At 38.5% G+C, this 24,260-nt stretch overlaps 1 protein-coding gene across 5 annotated transcripts in view; it reads right to left on the bottom strand.

Moving 5' to 3' along the window:
• htr2cl1 (5-hydroxytryptamine (serotonin) receptor 2C, G protein-coupled-like 1) overlaps positions 1 to 24,260 on the bottom strand; it is a 225,008-nt gene that overhangs the window by 73,492 nt on the left and 127,256 nt on the right. The window lies entirely within an intron of this gene.

The following is a 24,260-nucleotide window of genomic DNA, read 5'->3' as shown; positions in this document are numbered from 1 at the left end:
TGAATACTGGTAATCGTTTGTGGATTTTTTAAAAAAGTTTTTTATATTTTACATGACTTGTGTTTGCTTGCTTCATTCTGTCTTTGGGTACCATTAAAGAAACCTTAAACTTTGAAAATAAACTGTTTAAGTAGTACAGAATTATATAACATCATTAAAATAGAAACATATATTTTCTTTATACGTATAATAAATAAAATAGCTGTACAAATAATACACAATGTATCCAACTCATTCATTCATCCAACCAACTTCTTCTGCTTATCCGAGGTTGGGTTGCGGGGGCAGCAGCCTAAGCAGGGAAGCCCAGACTTCCCTCTCCCCAGCCACTTCGTCCAGCTCCTCCCGGGAGGTCCCGAGGCATTCCCAGGCCAGCCGGGAGAGATAGTCCTCCCAATATGCCAACGAGGGTTGCCAACGTGTCCTGGGTCTTCCCCGTGGCCTCCTGCTGGTCGGACATGCCCGAAACACCTCTGACCAGATGCCCAAGCCCCCTCATCTGGCTCCTCTCGATGCGGCCAGTTCTCTGTATCCAACTCAGATTAAAAAAAATACATTTGCAGGCAGGCACTTTTTAAATTCCCATTCCCGGTTTGATGAGCCGCCCTGTCTTGTCTCTGATTGGCCTGTCCCTAACCAATCGTGACTCATCATAATAAACAACCAACCAATCATGGATCTTCTTGTACTGCAAGCACGTCTTGGAAGGAGGAAGGGGAGGGGTTTAGTAGCCCATGGAGGGGAAGCCAGAGAACACAAGGAACACAATAAATAAGCAGCATTTAGTATATTTAACCTGAAATAAATTATATCGATGTTACGATATTTTCTTAATTCATATTTTGTTTAATAATATATTGATATATCTTCCAAACTCCATATATCGCCCAGCTTTATGATCAATTAACATTACTCTATATTCATTCGTCATTCAATTGACCTTTTCATGATAAATGCCAAGCATGTGGCAAACACACACACACACACACACACACACACACACACACACACACACACACACACACACACGCACACACACACACACACACACACACACACACACACACACACACACACACACACACACACACCGAGCATTCCATGTGTGTAGTAAACAACCAACGTATCATGGATGTTCTTATACGTGCAAGCGCGTCCTGGAAGGGGAGGGGTTTAGTAGCCCATGGAGAGGGAGCAGGGGAGAACAAGTAACACAACAGATAAGCGGTGTTTGGTCATTTTAACGTGAAATAAATGATACCGATGTTACGATTTTTTCTTAATTCATATATTGTTTAAAATATATGTCGATGTATCTTACAAACTGGATATATGACACAGCCCTACATCGCCAAGAAACAAGAAGAGTCTAGTTGCCCCAATTTAACATTCAATGGATTTCATAACCTGCAGACTGACAATCTACACCAGTGGTCCCCAAACTACGGCCTGCGGCCCAGATCCGGCCCGCCAGCGTTCGAGATCTGGCCCGCAGGATGCCCAAGTAAAAACAAATATATATATAATATATATTTATTTTTTTATTTATTTTATTTTATTTTTTTATTTGTCCTTTCTAATCCATTTTTTACCGCTTGTTGCTTGTTACTCTGAGTCTCCTAGCCACATTGTCCAAAAATGCATTTTCCAATTGATGACGTGATATCATAAATATATATATATATATATATATATATATATATATATATATATATATATATATATATATATATATATATATATATATATATATATATATATATATATATATATATAAAAACAGCCCGGATCTTGGTCAAATTATTTTAACCCAATGCGGCCCCCGGGTCAAAAAGTTTGGGGACCCCTGATCTACACCCTCGTTTACACCAACTAAACTGGTGAGATGTTTTACAGTAATGCAAATAGCAGGCCTCCCGGTAATTGATTGCCAACAGGCGAGTTTCCTCGTAACAAACTAGGGGCTGGTGCTCAAGATAAGAGTAAAGTATCTGGGATTTAAAGGCAGACAGGAAGTAAAATGAAACATTAAAGTGCTGGTCAGGAAATAACATTTAAAAAAAATTAAACAATTATTTAAAAAAATGGATAGATGTTGATAGTCTAACTCATACTGACTAGTATACACAAGCTGTGGAGATGATATCAGTAGAAAAAACTGCATTTAGTTTAGATACGAATGATTCATAAATTGGAATAAGAGGACCATTATTTCAATGTGTTAACCAATAAATTAACCTAAATATGACTTATTTTATCTTTGTGGAAAATATTGGACACAATGTGTTGTCAAGCTTACGAGATGTGATGCAAGTGTAAGCCACTGTGACACCATTCATTTTTTTAATGTTTTTATTTTATTTTTTATAAACTGCTATGATGATAATGTCAATGAGGGATTTCTAATCACTGTTATGTTGGAATTGTTATTTATATTGACACTGTTGTTGATACAATACATTTTTGTTTGACTACTTTTGAAATGTTTTGTGCCATGTGTGTGTGTCCTCTCAATTACTCTGTTGAGTGCTATTCTAAATGTTTTTGGGCCGGGTTTGGTTTTGGAATTGGAATTGTATTTTTATGGTATTATTGTGTATTATTTTGTTGGACTGATTAATATATCAATAAATATAAGGAAACACAAAATACAGGAAACCTATAATAGTGTCCAAACTGTCATGTGGTGTTTTGACACTTTGCTCCTTCTTTTAAAGAACAAAAGTCACATTTGAAGTCTGATTGCCAGAAACTAGGCATATAACTAGCTATCAGCTACCACACTGAGGTAGAGTGACAGTCAAGGTCAAAGAAAATAAAAATACCAGACAAGTCAAACGGCAGTGAGTTTGATAGGTTAGACACACTGATACCTACTCAGTAGCCTAGTTGTTAGTGTCCACTCTGAGATCGGTAGGTTGTGAGTTCAAACCCCGGCCGAGTCATACCAAAGATTATAAAAATGGAACCCATTACATCCCTGCTTGGCACTCAGCATCAAGGGTTGCAATTGGGGGTTAAAGCGCCAAAAATGATTCCTGGGTGCGGCACCGCTGCTGCTCACTGCTCCCCTTACCTCCCAGGGGGTGAACAAAGGGATGGGTCAAATACAGAGGACACATTTCACCACACCTAGTGTGTGTGTGACAATCATTGGTACTTTAACTTAACTATTGGCTTAGAGTCTAGCAAACTTGTGAAACTGTTGTCGTTCCATGGAATCTTTTGACACTTAAAGATGACTTTTTAGTCTCACGCTAATGAGAATATGCCAGCCGTCGCTTGAAATTCCGGGCCCCCTGAAGGACATCGTTTTGGGCCCCCGTTCTGTCAAATTTGGCTGCTTCCTTAAAATAAATTAGCAGCAGCTTACTTACGCTGTAATTGTCTACATCAGGGCTGTCCAAACTTTTTTACTGGGGGTCCCGCATTGGGCTAAAAAAATTTGGCCAGTGGCCAAACTGTGGAGAGGGTTTTGCAATTTTCCCGTAATGCCTTGCAAATGATTTAAATGGGTGCAATTTCTATTTTTTTTGTAATGTCCAATATACAGGTTGTGTCATGTGTAACATGTTTGACTTTTTGTGCTGGTTGAACTTTTTTTTTTTCTGCGCCATTACAAGGTTGTGTGGATTGGGTCAAAAAACTAAATGCTGTGCACAAACCTTCAAGACAACACTCTTCAAAATGAGTAACTCATCTCTTCCACAGGATGGTGACAAATTGACAGCTATCAGACTTCCGGATATTTGAATTTAATAGGAAAACACCTGAGGTGGCGACTTGTCCAGGGTGTACACGCTTTTCACCCGATTGTAGCTGAGATAGGTACCAGCGCCCCCCGCGACCCCAAAAGGGAATAAGCGGTAGAAAATGGATGGATGGAAGGAAAACACCTGAGGTGGCGACTTGTCCAGGGTGTACACGCCTTCCACCCGTTTGCAGCTGAGATAGGCACCAGCGCCCCCCGTGATCCCAAAGGGAATAAGCGGTAGAAAATGGATGGATGGATGGAGGAAAACACCTGCCGAGCCTGATTGATATTTGAAATGTGGTCCAAATCGAAATTACCGGACATCCCTAATTTTCATGCTTACTGTTCACAAGATACAATGAAAGAAACATTATTATAAAATCTTTACTTAATTGTATAAGAGCCAACTGACTTTTGTTCGAGCTTTCGATGAGTATTAATGCAATGTGGTTGTTCTTACTCTGTCATTGTCGATATGCTTACTGGTCAAAAGACAAAAGAAAATAAAAATATTTTAAAATCACTACTTACTTGTACGTGAGGCAACTGCTTGTTGTTTGAGGCAACTATTTTAATAATTTGCGTTTGTGAACATTCAAATTAGAGTTGGGTAGGAGACATGGACAAACACCCCTCTCAAACACCCCATTCATTGCCACCTTCATGTTGTTGTTTTTTTTTCAGTGTTTTTGACACTTTGTTTCTTCGCAACTTAAAGCAAAACAATGTGTTTATTTTTTTGCGATTCCCGACTTAACAAATCGGACTTTGGAAACCGGTGTGGACAAACAGCTCATTGGCAATAAAGCTAGCGTTAAGTTAAGTAAAAGTGCCACTGATAGTCTCACATATACTAGGTGGGGTGAAATTACTCTCTGCGTTTGACCCATCCCCTTGTTCCACACCCTGGGAGGTGAGGGGAGCAGTGAGCAGCAGCGATGGCCGCACTTGGGAATCATTTTGGTGATTTAACCCCCCCCAATTCCAACCCTTGATGCTGAGTACCAAGCATGAAGGTAATGGGTCCCATTTTTAAAGTTTTTGGTATGACTCGAGCTCAGAAAAAGTACTTTAAATTGTCTAAATAAAGTTAAATTCTGTACAACACTCTTCCAACACACTTTTGTGAGACTTCTTGAGACTTATATATCATGGGTTGGAATTGGGGGTTAAATCACCATAAATGATTCCCGGGCGCGGCACCGCTGCTGCCCACTGCTCCCCTCACTTCCCAGGGGGTGAACAAGGGAATGGGTCAAATGCAGAGGACACATTTCACCACACCTAGTGTGTGTGTGACAATCATTGGTACTTTAACTTTAACTTTATATTTTATTTTGTGAAAAATACTATGGGACTTAAACATTAATAGGCCTATTCTGGCAATTTTTGGGGTTATTGTTTTCTAGGTTGTGAGGTAAGTGCTTAATGTTGCTGCTGATGAGTGTACAACTTCCGAGGGATGGCAGAATAGATTACCAATGAAAGTCAGGAAGACATTGTGTACAGTAAAAGTCGGCTTTAATATCAGTGATAGATTTTTCCTACATGCACATGACGTCGTTCTGGTGGTTGTGAATGTTCAGGGCAGTTGAAGAAAATTAAAATCAATAAAGATAGACAGAACAATGCCTCGAGGGGCTTGGAGATTGGATCCGGTGCGATGACAGTTCATGGCGAGTGTTATTCCATCAAACGTGCGTGATTGAAGAACTAGCATTGGGTCTGCTTCCATTGTGAGCTGTGGAAATCATTTTCGAGACTATGGTATAGCAGGAAGGTATGATTTCATGCAATACAGCTGTGGACCTCAACCCCATCTGGAGCACTCGGCACCCTCAGGAATTATAAAGCCAGTGTCAGAGCTAGCATTAAAACGGGATTACGTGGAGTCATGTCAGGGTCAGCCGATTGTGTCACCTGTCACAAGGAGGATTTATGACCCTTCTCTAAGAGAGAGCCTGGGACATTTGTCCTATAATTTGTCTGAATTATAGCTCATTGGTGGATGTCTACACTGCAATGACTTCAATTGTAGGGGCCACATGGAGACAAATCTACTCTCGAGTGGTAAAATCACAGCATGATAACTTAAAAATAAAGATAACTTCAGCTTGTTTTCTTTGTTTAAAAATAGAACAAGCACATTCTGAAAATATACAAATCATAATGTTGTTTTTATTTTTTTTTTACACTTACATGTCGCGGTTGATATTATTCTATCTTTGGCGGTTGATATTATTCTATCTCTGAATAAATTGTGATAATGTTCATCAGTCGACTCATTGGTGTTTTCAATCTATCAAAATCAAATTACATTATGTTATTATGATGTCATTTTCCTTGACTGGTGTACTGACGTGGTTCATTTTTTTTTTTACAAATGTAGCATAATCTAGAATTGCTATTTTGACATCTAGTGGCCACATTTGAAACTGCAGTTTCAAAAATTTCGACTCTTTTTTTATACTTTGCAAACTCATTGGATAAAACTTGTTAGCGGGCCGGGCCGTACGTTAAACACCCCTGATTTAGATGATGCCAATGTGTCCTTTCAAATCCCGAGACATTGTAAGAAAGTGGATGATGAAGATGATTACAGTCAGAGATAAGAGAAAAGATCCATAAGAGCTCTGTGACGTTGAAAGAAGGTTATCTGGGGGGGGGAAGAGGAAACGACTAAAAAGGTGAAATGTTAGTTACCTAACAGTGAGCACCTTTATGACACATCTGTCATCGTTTGGCATTCAAGGCCATCTGACGCATCTCTAATGGAAATATGCTTTACTGCCAGTCTGTCGCATGACCTTCACCTGTGCTATTAGTTTGGACACACCTTCTCCATTCAATGTGTTTTCTGTATTTTCATGACTATTTACATTGTAGTTTGTCACTGAAGGCATCAAAACTATGAATGAACACAACTTAACAAAAAATGGTGAAATAACTAAAAACATGTTTTATAGTTTAGTTTCTTCAAAATAGCCACCCTTTGCTCTGATTAAGGATTTTCAGACTCTTGGCATTCTCTCGATGACCTTCAAGCACACCTGTGAAGTGAAAACCATTTCAGGTGACTACATCTTGAAGCTCATGGAGAGAATGGCAAGAGCAGAAACTGGGCCGCATGGAAGTTTCCAACATGACAAGGAGACCAAACGCACTTCCGAGATTAAAAGTGCCTTGCTGAGGAAGCTGAAGGTCAAGATAATGGAGTGTCTCCTACACACCTGAACACAATTGACCACCCGTGGGGCAACTTCAAAAGGAAGGAAGGAAGCTGGAGGAGTTCAAGGTGTCTAACATCCACCAACTCCACCAGTGATGTCAACATGAAAGAGTGGAAGAGGATAAGAACCTGTGCAGCGCTGGTGAATTCCAGCTCCAGAACATGCGTGCTGTGAGTTTGCTGCATGCAGGGCCGTAACTAGGATTTGACAAACACAGAGGTCAAAAGTTGGTGGTCCAAAAAGAGCTGTGAAAGGCTAAAATCATGTGTATCCCAGCACCATATAAATCAGACCTGGGCAAATTATGGTCTGGGGAAAGCATGCGGCCCGTCAAGCTTTTCAATCTGGCTTGCCGGACATTCACAATTTTTTTTATTTTTTATTTTTAAGATGGAAACTAACCACCATTATGATGTGCAGTGATGTTTTCAAATTACCTTAAGTCTTGAACTATACAAAGTATTTCTATGGTTGGAATCTGTGCTTTTGCATGATATACTAGTTACCGTGGTAATCTAATTAGTTACTATGTTCATCTAATTAGTTACTATGGTAATCTAAGTCACAGCAGCTCAGACGAGGCACCAAGCAGTGCGGGTGGGGAGCGTTTCCACGGAGTGTTTCCAGAGCGGCCAGCGTGAAAAGCGGGTGTCAGAAACAAATGTGGAAGGAGATTTTTACCACAAAGTTCTAAAGCTTAGTGACATATCAGACATATCAGATTGTAGGTGTTTTTTCTACCCTTCATGTTTACATTTCGCTGTTTGTTGCATTTTTGTTGCGTTTTGCTTGATTGTAAAATATGTCGATCAATATTCAGTGTTTTATCGCTCATAGTTCATATTGTAAATCCCACATTCTTTATTTTCATGTACATTCTGGGTGTCTTATTCAGTAAAAAAAAAAAAAAATCCATTCCGTTTTTTTAGGCAGGCTATCATAACGTTTTTAGCATTCAATCAGACATTTTTGTGAGGTATTGTATTTGTGTGTCTAAAAATAGATATATTGGCCCCCAGATTTTTTTCTCTAAATTTGGCCCCCTGAGTTGAAATAATTGCCCAGGCCTGATATAAATGATAGTACCTTAAACAACAACATGAATTTCCACACCAACACAAGCTTTCGTTGAGTAGAACTAATGTTGTCCCGATTCCAATATTTTGGTACTGGCACAAAAATTATTTCGATACTTTGTGATGCTTTTTGGTACTTTTCTAAATAAATGGAAACACAAAATTTTTTATTATTGGCTTTATTTTGACAACAAATCTTACGGTACATTAAACAACCCTCAAGTTGCTGGCACGGCCGCTCTACCAACCGAGCAATATAGCTATATAGTTTGTCCTTAAATAAAATAGTGAAAATACTGGACAACTTTTCTTTTATTAGTAAGTAAGCAAACAAAGGCTCCTAATTTAGCTGCTGATATATGCGGTTCTATTCTTTTGTCAAAATTATTAAGGTCAAGTGGTAGAAAATAAATTATTAATCTACTTGATCATTTACTGTTAATATCTGCTTTCTCACTAAAACATGTTCCATTTACACTTCTGTTCAAATGTAATAATCACTTATTTCTCTGTTTGATACTTTACATTAGTTTTGGAGGATACCAGGAATTTGGGTATCAATCAGATACAAAGTAGTTACAGGATCATACATTGGTCGTATTCAAAGTCCGGTACTTTTCAGAGGCGGTGTAGTACCGAAAATGATTCATTAGTATCGCGGTATTATACTGGTACTACTATTATACTAGTTAGAACTATCAGGTGTTATATCATCTGACATATTTGACAATCAGCATGAATGTTTAACAGTCAATTATTTTTTTATAAAATGCCAAAGTTTAGCGTATCAAATCATTTTAACATCATCCATCCATCCATTCATTTACTATCGCTTATTCCCTTTGGGGTCGCGGGGAGCACTGGTGCCTATCTCAGCTACAATCGGGCAGAAGGCGGAATACACCCTGGACAAGTCGCTATGTCATCACAGGGCCAACACAGATAGATAGACAACATTGACACGCACATTCACACACTAGGGCCAATTTAGTGTTGCCAATCAACCTATCCCCAGGTGCATGTCTTTGGAGGTGGGAGGAAGCCGGAGTACCCGGAGGGAACCCACGCAGTCACGGTGAGGACATGCAAACTCCACACAGAAAGATCCCGAGCTGGGGATTGAACCAAGGACTACTCAGGACCTTTGTATTGTGAGGCAGACGCACGAACCCCTCTACCACCGTGAAGCCATTTTAACATCATTAAAACATAAACTTAAAAACCTTACCACAATATCAACTTTACGATACGGATATGAACTTTCACAACACAAGAACACACAACAGCCACCGGAAGCCCAAGAGGGACACTGTCTTCATATTCTAATCAGTGACAGAGCATGGTGTGGCCAGGAATACATCTGGGGTCAAATTTCATATGAAACGCTTTGTCATTCAATAATTTACATTTGACATGTGCTTCTACACGTAAAACAGGGCCCCCAGGCATCATGAAGCCCGACACACAGCGTGTGTTCTGACTCAATCTCTGTGAACAGAACTTGACTGACACAACAACAGTATAATACTGACAACCTTTCACATCATTGTCATTCAGGTGAAAGCAACATTAGTTAAGTTATGTGAGCAGCACATTTTGGATCGGATGGTATTAAGAGTAAAAGTGGACTTCATTGTGTTGCGTTGTTTGCAGCAGGACCAAAAATCGTAAATACAAAGAGGGTGATCGATTTACATGGTGATGTAAACTGCACACAATGTCCTACACAAAGTCAGTCGTATCATTTTTTTTGTAACCTAGAAAGAACATGACCTCTGTGTTCTCAATGATAGGTACATATATATATATATATATATATATATATATATATATATATATATATATATATATATATATATATATATATATATATATATATATATATATATATATATATATATATGTACCTACTGTATCCATCCATTTTCTACCGCTTATTCCCTTTTTGGGCTGGACTGGTAAAATCATGGCCCGATAACTTAAATATAAAGACAACTTCAGATTGTTTTCTTCGTTTAAAAATAAAACGAGCACATTCTGAAAATTTACAAATTATAATGTTGTTGTTTTTTTATTGTTTTTTTTACACTTACATGCTGCGGTCAATGGCATTCTATCTTTATTTGTCGTTATATATACTTTCTGGATAAATTATGTGGTAATGTTCATCAGTTACCTCATTGGTGTTAATTTTCAATCTATCAAGATAAAAAAATATCAAAATCAACTTACAGAATGTTATTTATGTAGTTTGATCATTTTCCTCAACTGGTGCACTAACATCATGTGGTTTATGTTTGTACATATGTAGCATCATCTACAAATATACAAAGAATTGCTATTGTGACATCTAGTGGCCACGTTTAGAGCAGCCGTTTTTTTAATACAGTTTGGGTCATTTTTGTACTTGGCAAACTCTCGCAGCCCAGATAAAACATGTTCGCGGGCAGAACGTTTAACACACCTGTTCTAGCAAGACAATTGGCATGTGGAATAAAAACAGTGAAACCTCGATTCACGAATGCCTCTATTTGCACTGGATCGGTTCGCAGCCGAGTGTGAAGCGACTGGGATGGGAATCAGCACCTCCAAGTCCGAGTCCATGGTTCTGGCTCGGAAAAGGGTGGAGTGGCATCTCCAGGTTGGTGAGGAGACCCTGCCCCAAGTGGAGGAGTTCAAGTACCTAGGAGTCTTGTTCACGAGTGAGGGGAGAGTGGATCATGAAATCAACAGGCGGATCGGTGCGGCGTCTTCAGTAATGCGGACGCTGTATCGATCCGTTGTGGTGAAGAAGGAGCTAAGCCGGAAGGCAAAGCTTTCAATTTACCCGTCAATCATGCATTCCCATCCTCACCTATGGTCATGAACTTTGGGTCATGACCCAGAAGACAAGATCACGGGTACAAGCGGGAGAAATGATTTTCCTCCGCCAGGTGGCAGGGCCCTCCCTTAGAGATAGGGTGAGAAGCTCTGTCATCCGGGAGGAGCTCAAAGTAAAACCGCTGCTCCTCCACATCAAGAGGAGCCAGATGAGGTGGTTCGGGCATTGGGTCAGGATGCCACCCGAACGGCTCCCTAGGGAGGTGTTTCTGGCACGTCCGACCGGTAAGAGACCACGGGGAAGACCCAGAACACGTTGGGAGGACTACATCTCCCGGCTGGCCTGGGAACGCCTCTGGAACCCCCGGGAGGAGCTGGACAAAGTGGCTTGGGAGAGGGAAGTCTGGGCTTCCCTGCTTAGGCTGCTTTCCCACGACCCGACCTCGGATAAGCGGAAGAAGATGGATGGATGGATGGATGAATACATATATATATATATATATATATATATATATATATATATATATATATATATATATATATATATATATGTATATATATATATATATATATATATATATATACATATATATATATATATATATATATATATATATATATATATATATATATATATATATATATATATATATATATATATAAAAACCCTGTTTCCATTTGAGTTGGGAAATTGTGTTGGATGTAAATATAAACAGAATACATTTGCAAATCCTTTTCAACCCATATTCAATGGAATGCACTACAAAGACAAGATATTTGATGTTCAAACTCATAAAAATTATCTTTTTTTTTTACAAATAATCATTAACTTAGAATTTCATGGCTGCAACACGTGCCAAAGTAGTTGGGAAAGGGCATGTTCACCACTGTGTTACATCACCTTTTCTTTTAACAACACTCAATAAACGTTTGGGAACTGAAGAAACTAATTGTTGAAGCTTTGAAAGTGGAATTCTTTCCCATTTTTGTTTTATGTAGAGCTTCAGTCGTTCAACAGTCCGGGGTCTCCGCTGTCGTATTTTATGCTTCATAATGTGCCACACATTTTTGATGGGAGACAGGCCTGGACTGCAGGCGGGCCAGGAAAGTACAAGCACTCTTTTTTTACGGAGCCACGCTGTTGCAACACTTGTCTCGCTGAAATAAGCAGGGGCGTCAATGATAACGTTGCTTGGATGACAACATATGTTGCTCCAAAACCTGTATGGACCTTTCAGCATTAATGGTGCCTTCACAGATGTGTAAGTTACCCATGCCTTGGGCACTAATGCACCCCCATACCATCACAGATGCTGGCTTTTGAACTTTGTGCCTATAACAATCCGAATGTTTATTTTCCTCTTTGTTGTGAAGGACACCACGTCCTCTGTTTCCAAATATAATTTAAAATGTGGACTAGTCAGACCACAGAACACCTTTTCACTTTGCATCAGTCCATCTTAGGTGAGCTTGGGCCCAGCCAAGCCGGCGGATTTTCAGGATATTGTTGATAAATGGGTTTGGCTTTGCATAGTAGAGTTTTAACTTGCACTTACAGATGGAGCGACAAACTGTAGTTACTGACTGTGGTTTTATGAAGTGTTCCTTCATAAATACAATTACTCATCCCTGTCCAAGAAGGTAAAGGCAGTGCTTTGATAACAATGGTGCTCAATTGACACTTCGGGCATGTTCATAGTTCCACAGTGCTGGCAGCACTCATGCAGCACTCAAGCAACGACTGTAGGCAAGGCACAATAATCTTGCTACACACTTGTGTTGCCAGCTATTTAGACAACAACAGATGGGTGTTGATTCATTTTCCCGGGGATGCTAAATCCATACTGCTATACAAGCTGTACACTGAAATGCTTTCATTTTTAGTTCCTGCATAGAGATGATTGGTATAAAGACACGGTGGAGGTCGCCGGCTTTCTTTCAGGGCTAGAAAGTCACAGCTCTGAGAGAGGAAGATGTGTGTGTTTGTGCCTGGGAGGTCCTTCACTGACTCTCACACTTATCGACTTAGGTCTATGTGTGGTTGATACACGCACAAACCTTTAAAAAAAATATTCTCCCTCTGCCCTTCCAGCCAACATCCAACTAAGTAATTAAACCCAGAATTGCGGCAAAACAGCCAGATAATAGATTTAAAGTCTGCATTTAGGAAGAAAAGATATGAATACACCACAGTGTGTGATGTTCTGAATGGAAGTCACATACCAAAGTTCCGGCAAGTCTTGCGGGGATAAGTCTACAGAACATATGTAGTGAGCACATGCGACGGGTATTTGACCTTCACGCTTTAGTGGCAGCAGGGAGAAGGAGATAGGAGGAAGACCTGGAGCATGAGGAAGAGCAGAAAGCTCCTTCGGACCTGAGGCCAATGGAGGCTAATTAACTTGAGAGACATGACCTTTCTCTCATCCTCCCCTAAGAGAAAACATACACTTGTGTGTGTGTGTGTGTTGTGAATCAATATGAAAGTCATCCCAGCCAGATGGAACCCCGTCTCCGGATATCAAGTCTCGCCATTGCGAGAACCGATGAGCGAGTCCTAGGAAGAGCTGCAGGGGTCTGGAGGAGCATGGTGGGGATGTTGTCATACGCAGTACGGTGGGGGATTTTTGCCACCGAGAAGTAGCAGTACATACTTTTTGTCAGGGAACCAATATAACCACTTTTTAGAATGATGCTAAAATTTTTAACAATCAAATCATCTACTTTTCTAAAATTCAAACTGGAGAGTGTGAAGATGCAACCTACAGGAGGGCAGTGCTTCTCAATTATTTTCTGTCATCCCCCCGTGGAGGACAGCATGTATTCCTGCGACCCCTCTGGATTTAAGTACTATTGAAAACTTAATTTATTTGTTTTTAATCTGTACAACACACTGTGCATCTTACATTCTTTTCATAAAATATAAAAATATGATATAATATATCAATGTATATTATATACTATATATATATAATATGTAAATATTACATACCGTATTTTACGGACTATAAGTCCCGGTAACAGTTTGAGATGCTACCTCAGTAGAAGCATTTAAGTCTCACCTTAAAACTCATCTGTATACTCTAGCATTTAAATAGACCTCCTTTTTAGACCAGTTGATCTGCCGCTTCTTTTCTTTCTCCTATGTCCCCCCCTCCCTTGTGGAGGGGGTCCGGTCCGATGACCATGGATGAAGTACTGGCTGTCCAGAGTCGAGACCCAGGATGGACCGCTCGTCGGGACCCAGGATGTACCGCTCGCCTGTATTGATTGGGGACATCTCTACGCTGCTGATCCGCCTCCGCTTGGGATGGTTTCCTGTGGACTGGACTCTCGCTGCTGTCTTGGATCCGCTTGAACTGAACTCTCGCGGCTGTGTTGGAGCCACTATGGATTGAACTTTCACAGCATCATGTTAGACCCGCTCGACATCCATTGCTTTCGGTCCCCTAGAGGGGGGGGGGTTGCCCACATCTGAGGTCCTCTCCAAGGTTTCTCATAGTCAGCATTGTCACTGGCGTCCCACTGGATGTGAATTATCCCTGCCCACTGGGTGTGAGTTTTCCTTGCCCTTTTGTGGGTTCTTCCGAGGATGTTGTAGTCGTAATGATTTGTGCAGTCCTTTGAGACATTTGTGATTTGGGGCTATATAAATAAACATTGATTGATTATTAACACATTACCGTAAAATATCAAATAATATTATTTAGAACATTCACGTAAGAGACTAGACGTATAAGATTTCATGGGATTTAGCAAAAAGGAGTGACAGATTGTTTGGTAAACGTATAGCATGTTTTGTATGTTATAGTTATTTGAATGACTCATACCATAATATCTTACGTTAACATACCAGGCACCTTCTCAGTTGGTTATTTATGCGTCATATGGCGCAGTGGGAGAGTGGCCGTGCGCAACCAGAGGGTCCCTGGTTCAAATCCCACCCAGCACCAACCTCGTCACGTCCGTTGTGTCCTGAGCAAGACACTTCACCCTTGCTCCTGATGGGTGCTGGTTGGCGCCTTGCAAGGCAGCTCCCTCCATCAGTGTGTGAATGTGTGTGTGAATGGGTAAATGTGGAAGTAGTGTCAAAGCGCTTTGAAGGTAGAAAAGCGCTATACAAGTACAACCCATTTTATCATTTATATAACGTACACTTATTCAGCCTGTTGTTCACTATTCTTTATTTATTTTGAATTGCCTTTCAAATGTTTATTCTTGGTGTGAGGTTTTTTCAAATACATTTCCCCCAAAAATGCGACTTTTACTCCAGTGCGACTTATATATGTTTTTTCCTTCTTTATTATGCATTTTCGGCAGATGCGACTTATACTCCGGAGCGACTTAAACTCCAAAAAATACAGTATATGTTATATTTTGTATTGCTACCATGGTACATATTTAGTCTCCTTAATACCTACATTATCCTTTCCATCCTTACCCTTTCCCTCTGAAACTGGGCTACTATGTGGAACAATTTCCCTTGTGAGTAAATAAAGTTGTCATAAGGCGGGGGTTTACGCAGCTTAGTGCGAGGATTGTTTTCCCGGAACGCAACACTGAAGGCGTGGGGGTAGGATTAGATTTATTAAACATAAATAAACCAACTACAAAAATATAGGCAAAGAACAAAAAAGGCAAGCGTGCCTAAAACACGAGAAGCTAGGACTTAGCATAGGCTATGGCATGAAACGAACAAAACGTACTTGGCATAAACGGTGCGACGCAAACAGAAACTAATGAAGTCTAAAACTAACAGAACAAAACAAAAACATGATCCGGACCACGGATCATGACTAAAGTTAGTCTAAGAGTAATCAGTTTGTGATCAAATATTCATATGAATAAAATAGGCTAAGATAACAACTGCAAAAACTTAAACTAATTTCCATGTTAAGTTTTAAAAGATTCCGACTCAAAAAAAGTGCAAATGATTCACTGAGTTGTGCATTTTTACAAACATAACACAGTAAGAGTCATACCTAAGACTTCGAGTCGGACTAAAGACTATGACAATGGGACCCATTACCTCCCTGCTTGGTACTTAGTATCAAGGGTTGGAATTGGGGGTCAAATCACAAAATGATTCTCGAGTGCGGCCACAGCTGCTGCTCACTCCTCCCCTCACCTCCCAGGTGATGGAACAAGGGGGTTGGTCAAATTGAGAGAGTAATTTCACCACAGCTAGTGTGTGAGTGACTCTCAGTGGTACTTTAACTTGAATATGTAAATGTTTTAAAAAAGTACATACGGGTCATTTGTCGGATTAATCATTTTCAGAAAGAGCAACGGTTTGATTTTGTTTGTTTAGACAACATTTGAAAGAATATTGCTCATGTTGTAGATTATGAGAAGGGATGGACGTGCATATTAGCATTTACCTTCCTTGAACATGTAGTGTATTAAGAAAACACTTTAAAAAAGCCTTGAACTCTGAAACATTTCACACTGTCAACTACTATACATCCATTTTTATTTTCATGAAACACAATTCATCTGAACTAGTTCTTTGAAACTATTTTTCACAGCATGTGTCTGTTTATTATGAACACATTCAATTTGATGGAGTTGCCAAATATACAGACAATCTCCTACAACATTGGTTTTCAACCTTTTTTCAGTGATGTACCCCTTGTGAACATTATTTTAATTCAAGTACCCCCTAATCAGACCAAAGCATTTTTGGTTGAAAAAAAGAGACAAAGAAGTAAAATACAGCACCATGTCCTCAGTTTCTGATTTATTAAAATTTATAACAGTGCAAAATATTGCTCATTTGTAATGGTCTTTCTTGAACTATTTGGAAATAAAGATATAAAAATAACTAAAAAATTGTTGAAAAATAAACAAGTGATTCAATTATAAATAAAGATTTCTACACATAAAAGTAATCATCAACTTAAAGTGCCCTCTTTGGGGATTGTAATAGAGATCCATCTGGATTCATCAACTTAATTCTAAACATTTCTTCACAAAAAAATAAATCTTTAACGTCAATATTCATGGAACATGTTCACAAAAGTCTAGCTGTCAACACTGAATATTTCATTGTTGCATTTCTTTTCACAGTTTATGAACTTATATTCATATTTTGTTGAAGTATTACTCAATTGATATTGTGACGGTTAGCTGGCATCGTGGTGTGGGTTCGTTCCCTCTATTATGCAGTCGGACTGGACACAGCGTGAAGGTAAGAAATGATTATTTATTTATACTATAAAACAGACCAAGAACAGAAACAGTTGCACAAGGCACTAAAGGCAAAACGAACAGAACTAGCATGGGAGCTAGAAAGAACTAAAAGCGCTAGCATATGAGTTAGGGAATAAACAACGGAATAGCGTGGAAGCTAACAAGAACAAGAAATATTTTTTTTTACCACAATTTGGAAACAGCGTCGTCACCTGTTGTACGGAACAGAAACTAGATTGCGAGGTCGAATCAACAGAAAAGGCAGGCTTAAATAAGGAGAGTAATTACAAAGCGTGTAAAACATCAAGAGGCAGGTGACACTAATTCGTAACTATGACAACAGAACAAAACACGAAGTGCCACCAGAAACTAAGGAAGACAAATAACAAAACACGATACCAAGACGGAACAAAAACAGAATATGACATGATCCAAGTAGCGGATCATGACAGATATATTTATAAAGGATTCTTGAATTGTTGCCAATTTTAGAATATTTCAAAAAAATCTCACGTACCCCTTGACATACCTTCAAGTAGCCCCATTTGAGAATCAGTGTCCTACAACAACAGGAACAGATGATTGTGCACCTATTTAGTGGCCGCAGTGAGCCCTTTTGGCACTGCACTTCCTTTCAAATTTGGGCTTCAAACTTGATATTGCTACTCTTAACTCCGTAGAAAATCAATGTTTATTGTTCAGTTCAGTTCTGTTTCAGTTTGTCGAAAATGCATACGATACAATGTAATGCATCATACAATTTCAGTTGTTTCATTACAGCACGTCTGAAAAGGAGTAGGAAGAAACAGAGCTTATTTAATCTTACCCCTTTTTATACAATAGCAATCAAGATTTTCATCATAATTCTTGTTCTGTGTACTTTGTGAATACCTGTAGTTTGAACAGTCTCTTAAAGTGAATCATATTGGTGCTTTGTTGGATTTCTTTGGTTAATCCATTCCATAATTGAATTCCAAATATCGATATACTAAAGTTTTTAAGTGTTGTACGAGCATACGAATGTTTTAAATTAGATTTTCTTCCAAGGTTATATTTCTCCTCCTTTGTTCTGAAGAATTGTTGTACATTCTTGGGTAGCGGGTTATAGTTTGCTTTATATGTAATTTTAGTTGTTTGCAAATGTGCCAAATCGTTGAATTTAGATAATTGTGATTAAATAAATAGTTTTTGTATGTTGTCTATATCCTACATTCTAATTGATCTTTTTCGTAAAACCGTTAGTGAATGAAGTGCACATTAGTAGTTGTTTCCCCATATTTCTACACAATAACTCAGATATGGTAATACTAGCGAGCAGTAGACTCTATGAAGTGATTTTTGGTCTAGAACATATTTTTCTTTGTTCATTATTTATGTGATTCTTGCTACTCTGTTGTATATTTTGTACGTGAGATTTCCAATTAATTGTATCTATTAGTAAACCCAAAAATGTGTTTGTTTTTACCCTATCAATATTTACTCCGTCTACGTGTATTTGTGTTTGACTTTCTCCTGTTAAATTGGAATCTGTATTTTTTAAATGTATTTATTTATTTATTTATTTTTACTGTAGCAATAGTAGAAAAAACATTGAGATAGGATGTTGCAAAGGCTAGTACAAAGGCGTAAAACAAACTGGTCTTTCCTCTTCCTACTGTAGTTACGGTGAATTTAAAAGGCTATGTGTTCCTTGTCGTACTTTAAGATCGTCGTATTCTGGTTATTGTCACTGCTTCACTTTCATTCCTGTTGCAAACGTCTTCATCTCTACATTTCTGTTCGCTCAGTACACATCCGCTCTTGTGTACTTACTACTTCTACCGGGTAGCCCCGTGTTTTTGAGAACAGGCTTTAGGGACTTGTGCGGTAGGACATGAAGATGATCACTTGCTTTTACATCCAAGCCAACAAACTGAATGTGTTTTTCTATGTATTCAGATGGACCCTCTGCTGGCCCTTAAAACCGATCACTCCAGTTTTGAGCAATCAAGTTTGCCCCTGTTTCAATATGCCAGAAACTTAGTAGATCAAGCCCTTAGTGTTCAATTGCTGACTGAAAAGTGAACAGTGTAATAGCGGATGTGGGCACACATTCTGAAATAAGTGCTATTGAGTTGCATCATTCCAAAATGCTAGTAATAAAGGTTAACTTTTTCTTTAAGGTTGCAAATGGTGGCTGGTGGTGTGACCCCAAAATGTACAGTCGGCAGGCAGGTTAAAAAAATATATTAGTCATAGTGGCTCCCTAGAATATTTTTAAAAAAGAATTGAAAATGGAAAAACATGAGGATTTTTTTGTCGTTGTTGTAGTATGTTTTTTGTTTGAGGACAAACATGACACAAACGAAGGGACAAGCGGTAGGAAATGGTTGGATGGATGACACAAACCTTCCCAATTGCTAGAAAGCCCACTGTTTAATATGTTTGTGTGTATGCTTCACTGATGAGAGGATTTGGTGAACGTCATTTTGTCCTACTGATTTCGGCAGTTCTTGAACTCACCATAGTGTGGGCTGTGACGCGACAGTTTGTTTACATGTAAAATCTTTCAGTCCTTGTTTGTCTCATTTTGTCCACCAAAAGTTTCATGCTGTGCATGAATGCACAAAGGTGCAATTTGTTGATGTTATTGATTTGTTGGATTGCTTATCAGGTATATTTCGTCAGTCCATGACTACAAGATAATCAATGCTAACATGCTATTTAGGCTAGCTGTATGTACATATTGCATCATTATGCCTCATTTGTAGGTATATTTCAGCTCATTTAATAAACTTTACTTTCATCTTCTTTGTATATAATTTAGTTTTGCATGTCTCGTGACACATTATCTGTATACAATATTGGCTGCATTTCAGATAGAAGTTTGTGTGCCATGTTGTTCCAGACCACAGCAAACGTTAACTAGCTTGCCAAAGATTGTAATAAATCTTTTAAAAGAAGACAGCATGCCATTTCCTTTAACTTGGACACAAACATCTGTAGCTTTGGCCATTAAAAGCCAGTAATTTCCTGGAGTTATCTCACCTTCTGAATAGCCTCTAATTTACTAATAGTTTATGATGTTGTAAAAATGTGTAGAATAAATATTACATTTGTAAATTTGTGTGAAGAAAGATTTGCGTCAGCTTGCAACACATAGCCATTTTGATAGTAGGCTATTAGAGCTAACAGACATTATGTGTTGTCTTCGTTATTACACTTATATAAGACTTTTATAGTCATTTTGATAGTAGGCTATTACAGCTAATATAGACACTTACGTCATGTGTTGTCTTTATGATTAAACTTACATACGGCCTATAATTTTTTGCGGCTCAAGACAAACTATTTTTTTGTATTTTAGCTCCAATGTGGCTCTTTCAACGTTTTGGGTGGCCGACCCCTGCCATACACACACAGAGAATATCACATTTGCTTATAATTTTTGGAGTTATGTTGCTAACTAACTATTAACTAGGGATGTATACCGAGTACCGGTATTTTGAGGTACTGGTTTGTAATCCAAGCAGACCATGAAACTTCTGGACAAATTCTATACTAATATAATTGACACTGCTATCAATACTTTTTTTATTCAGCTGGCCGTCGTAATTATGTCATGCGCGCTAAATCATTCATTCAGGCACTGCTGCAAAGCACAAAAATAGATACTGCGGAACAGCCAATCGTAGTTGACCTTTTACCGCCCCATTTTTAGGTTGGCGGAAGTAAACTGAATCATAGATTTAGGTGTCATTGGAATAGCCGTCAGAATCAATGTTTGCTAAAAACAGAGTCTAAATGCGGAAAGTCGCGGAAATTGTCAAAATGTGACTGAGATGTAGTCATTGAGAGCAAAAAAAACCCCAAAACATACAACTTGACAAACACTCACCTCCATGAAGCCGTGTCAGCCAGGGGCCTGCTTTCTCTACTCAGCCCTGCATGGTGCACCCTTCTGGGGCCATTTCTGTGCTTGCCTCTGGGACACACGGCCACCTCAAACTACCAAACTATCTCTAAAATACAAAGCTGAACATTTCCCAAAATACTTCTAAGTATAAGGTGATGTGTTTCTTTTGCAAATATGACTACTTGTGGCCATAACACACCTGCAGGCAGTTGTGGACACAACCACAGATTAAACATTTTGATTGGTAAATTCATGATAATTAATAATATAGTCGGACCACAACTGCTGAAATATTAACTGATCCATCTTTCTTGTTAAGATCCATACTCGGATCTTCTCATATTATTGTTTATTGTTTCCATTGTTGTATCACTCCGTCATTCTACCTCTTAATTCCTGTTTGTTCTGTTTTTATTTAAGATTTACACAATGTGCAAATTTCACTGGTTTGGGGTTTTGTAATTCAAGAACTGGTTTTAAACTGGGGGCACCACACAGTTAATTTGCAAATTGACTAAATGAGTCACTCATTAGTTCACCTGCTACTCACGGTCCCGTACACCTGCTACAAATAATCACCTTCCCTTTATAAGCCTTCCTCTTTTCATTCTTCTGCCTGGGACTCTAATTTGTTCATACACAACGGTACATCTGCTTTGGGCTTTTGCTTACATGCAATTTCTGTATTATTCTCGCGAGCTTTCACGCTGCGCAATTTTATTCATTCTTAGCTCTTATGCTAAATGTTTTGTTTTCCCCTTTGTGTGCCTATGTGCCAGTTTAGTTTACTATTTGTTTATCCTAGCTTTCATGCTAGCGTCTTTTGTTTGCCTTTTCTTAACTCCAGTATTTTTGTTCTCGAGCACCTTTTTGTTATTCAAATAAATAGTTAAACCTTACCTTTGCTGTGTTCAATTTGGACGCATCCTCGAGGGAATTGAACCCGAACAGGCGTAACATTTCTTTTACATGAAAATATATTAACTCAAATTTATTTGTAATTTTGTCAGCTTTTTTCATGCACTTAGAATGTTAATTAAGTGTTATTTGGTTTTTAGTACATATGCTACAAAACTGGCAGGTTAAAAACAATGTAAAAAATATTGTGATATTAAGAGATTGTATGGGATTTATTTTTGCCATATTGCCTGGCCCTAGAATGTAATAACCAGTGTGGAATAATCACAAATAAGAAAACAACACCACACAAAAGTTTGTAACACAACAGTATTTCCTCCTCAAAAGACCCTCAAAGTCCAGTGTCACGCAATCTAATAATCCACATGCCAATATTAAACCACTGAAAAAAGTGAAACATTTAAGTAATATAATAATCCATAATGTTGCTCAAAAGTAAGATTGCCAGCTCTGACAGGTCTGTAGTCACCGTCTGACATCAATCCATTGCTCTGCATTTGCGTGGCATCCACGTCTATCTGGTTTAACTGCACACACACTTAATATGCTAATTTATTGTATTAATTCATATGATAAATTCGATGTGATATAAATCATGATATGATGTACAGTACCATGTCAAAGGTCTGTGCTCTACCTCTATAAGAGTGGTTCTTAACCTTATTGGATGTACCGAACCCCACCAATTTCATATGCGCGTTCACCGAACCCTTTAGTGAAAAAATAAATTAATTAATTGTAATTAAATTGTAATTCAAGACAGTTATGTGTTTTTTACTGGTGCACAAAATGAACCGTGCATGAACATCCCCTTGTTCAAAGAGCAAAACGAACACATGAACTCACAACAAATTACACATCTGTAAATCAGATGGAAAATTAGAGAGAACATTGTTTAAGGACATCTATAATACGCCGATAGGGAGGATTTTTTATTTACATGATGAGTTTGGTGTGTCTCGACCTCCGCGGCGCAGGCTCCGCCGAACCCCTGAGGCTGACTCACCGAACCCCTAGGGTTCGATCGAACTCAGGTTGGGAACCACTGCTCTATAAATATATTTTCCATTGTAGTGTTATATATCAAAAAACAGAGATGGATCTGTGTGGTGTTTACAAGGTGAAATCTTAGATGAGCTCGGGCCCAGCGAAGCTGGCAGCGTTTCTGGGTGTTGTTGATAAAGGGCTTTGGCTTTGCATAGTAAGTTTTAACATGCACTTACAGATGTAGCGACAGACTATTGATACTGACAGTGGTTTTCTGAAGTGTTCCTGAGCCCATGTGGTGATATCTCTTACACAATGATGTGCTTTTTGATGCAGTACCGCCTGAGGGATCCAAAGTCCGTGATATCATCACTTACGTGCAGTGATTTCTCCAGATTTTCTGAACCTTTTGATGATAATACAGACCGAAGATGGTGAAATCCCTAAATTCCTTGCAATAGCTTATTGACAAATGTTTTTCTTAAACTGTTGGACATTTTGCTCATGCATTTGTTCACAAAATGGTGACCCTCGCCCCATCTTTGTTTGTGAATGACTGAGCATTTCATGGAGGCTGGTTTTACACAATCATGGCACCCACCTGTTCTCAATTCGCATGTTTACCAGAGGGATGTTCTCATTAAGTGTTGGATGAGCATGCCTCAACGTTCTCAGTCTTTTTTGCTATGTGTGCCAACTTTTTTGAAACAGGTTTCAGACATCAAATTCCAAATGAGCTAATATTTGCAAAAAAATCAGTTTTCCATTTCGAACATTAAGTATCTTGTCTTTGCAGTCTATTCAATTTGATACAGGTTGAAAAGGATTTGCAAATCATTGTATTCTGTTTTTATTTAAGATTTACACAATGTGCAAACTTCACTGGTTTGAGGTTTTGTGATTCAAGAACTAGTTTTAACCTGGGGGCACCACACAGTTAATTTGCAAATTGACTAAATGAGTTTACTCACTAAATGGCTAACTATCAAACCCACAGATATATATATATATATATATATATATATATATATATATATATATATATATATATATATATATATATATATATATATATATATATATATATATATATATATATATATATATGTATATATAAATATAAAAAATGGTACACAATGTATATACAGATCAATACTACTATAGTTTTGGCCACTGGATGACACCAAACCAATCTGAGCATGCTGTTCAGAAAAGTGGCCACTGATAGGCTCAGCCTCAGAGAGCATTACTATACTGGATTATAGTGTGTGAAGGTGAATAGATAGTGTCAGTGCATGTTTAGAGGATCTCATAATGTTGAAACATGTACTTAGAAAGGTCCTGAACAGGTATTTATGTTCTAGCTATGATAATGTTCAGTTTATAAT

The sequence above is a fragment of the Nerophis ophidion genome, linkage group LG10 (assembly GCF_033978795.1).
Source record: "Nerophis ophidion isolate RoL-2023_Sa linkage group LG10, RoL_Noph_v1.0, whole genome shotgun sequence".
NCBI classification, from domain to species: Eukaryota; Metazoa; Chordata; class Actinopteri; order Syngnathiformes; family Syngnathidae; genus Nerophis; species Nerophis ophidion.
The sequence above is the reverse complement of the archived record's forward strand: the minus strand, read 5'-3'. Positions and strand labels throughout refer to the sequence as shown.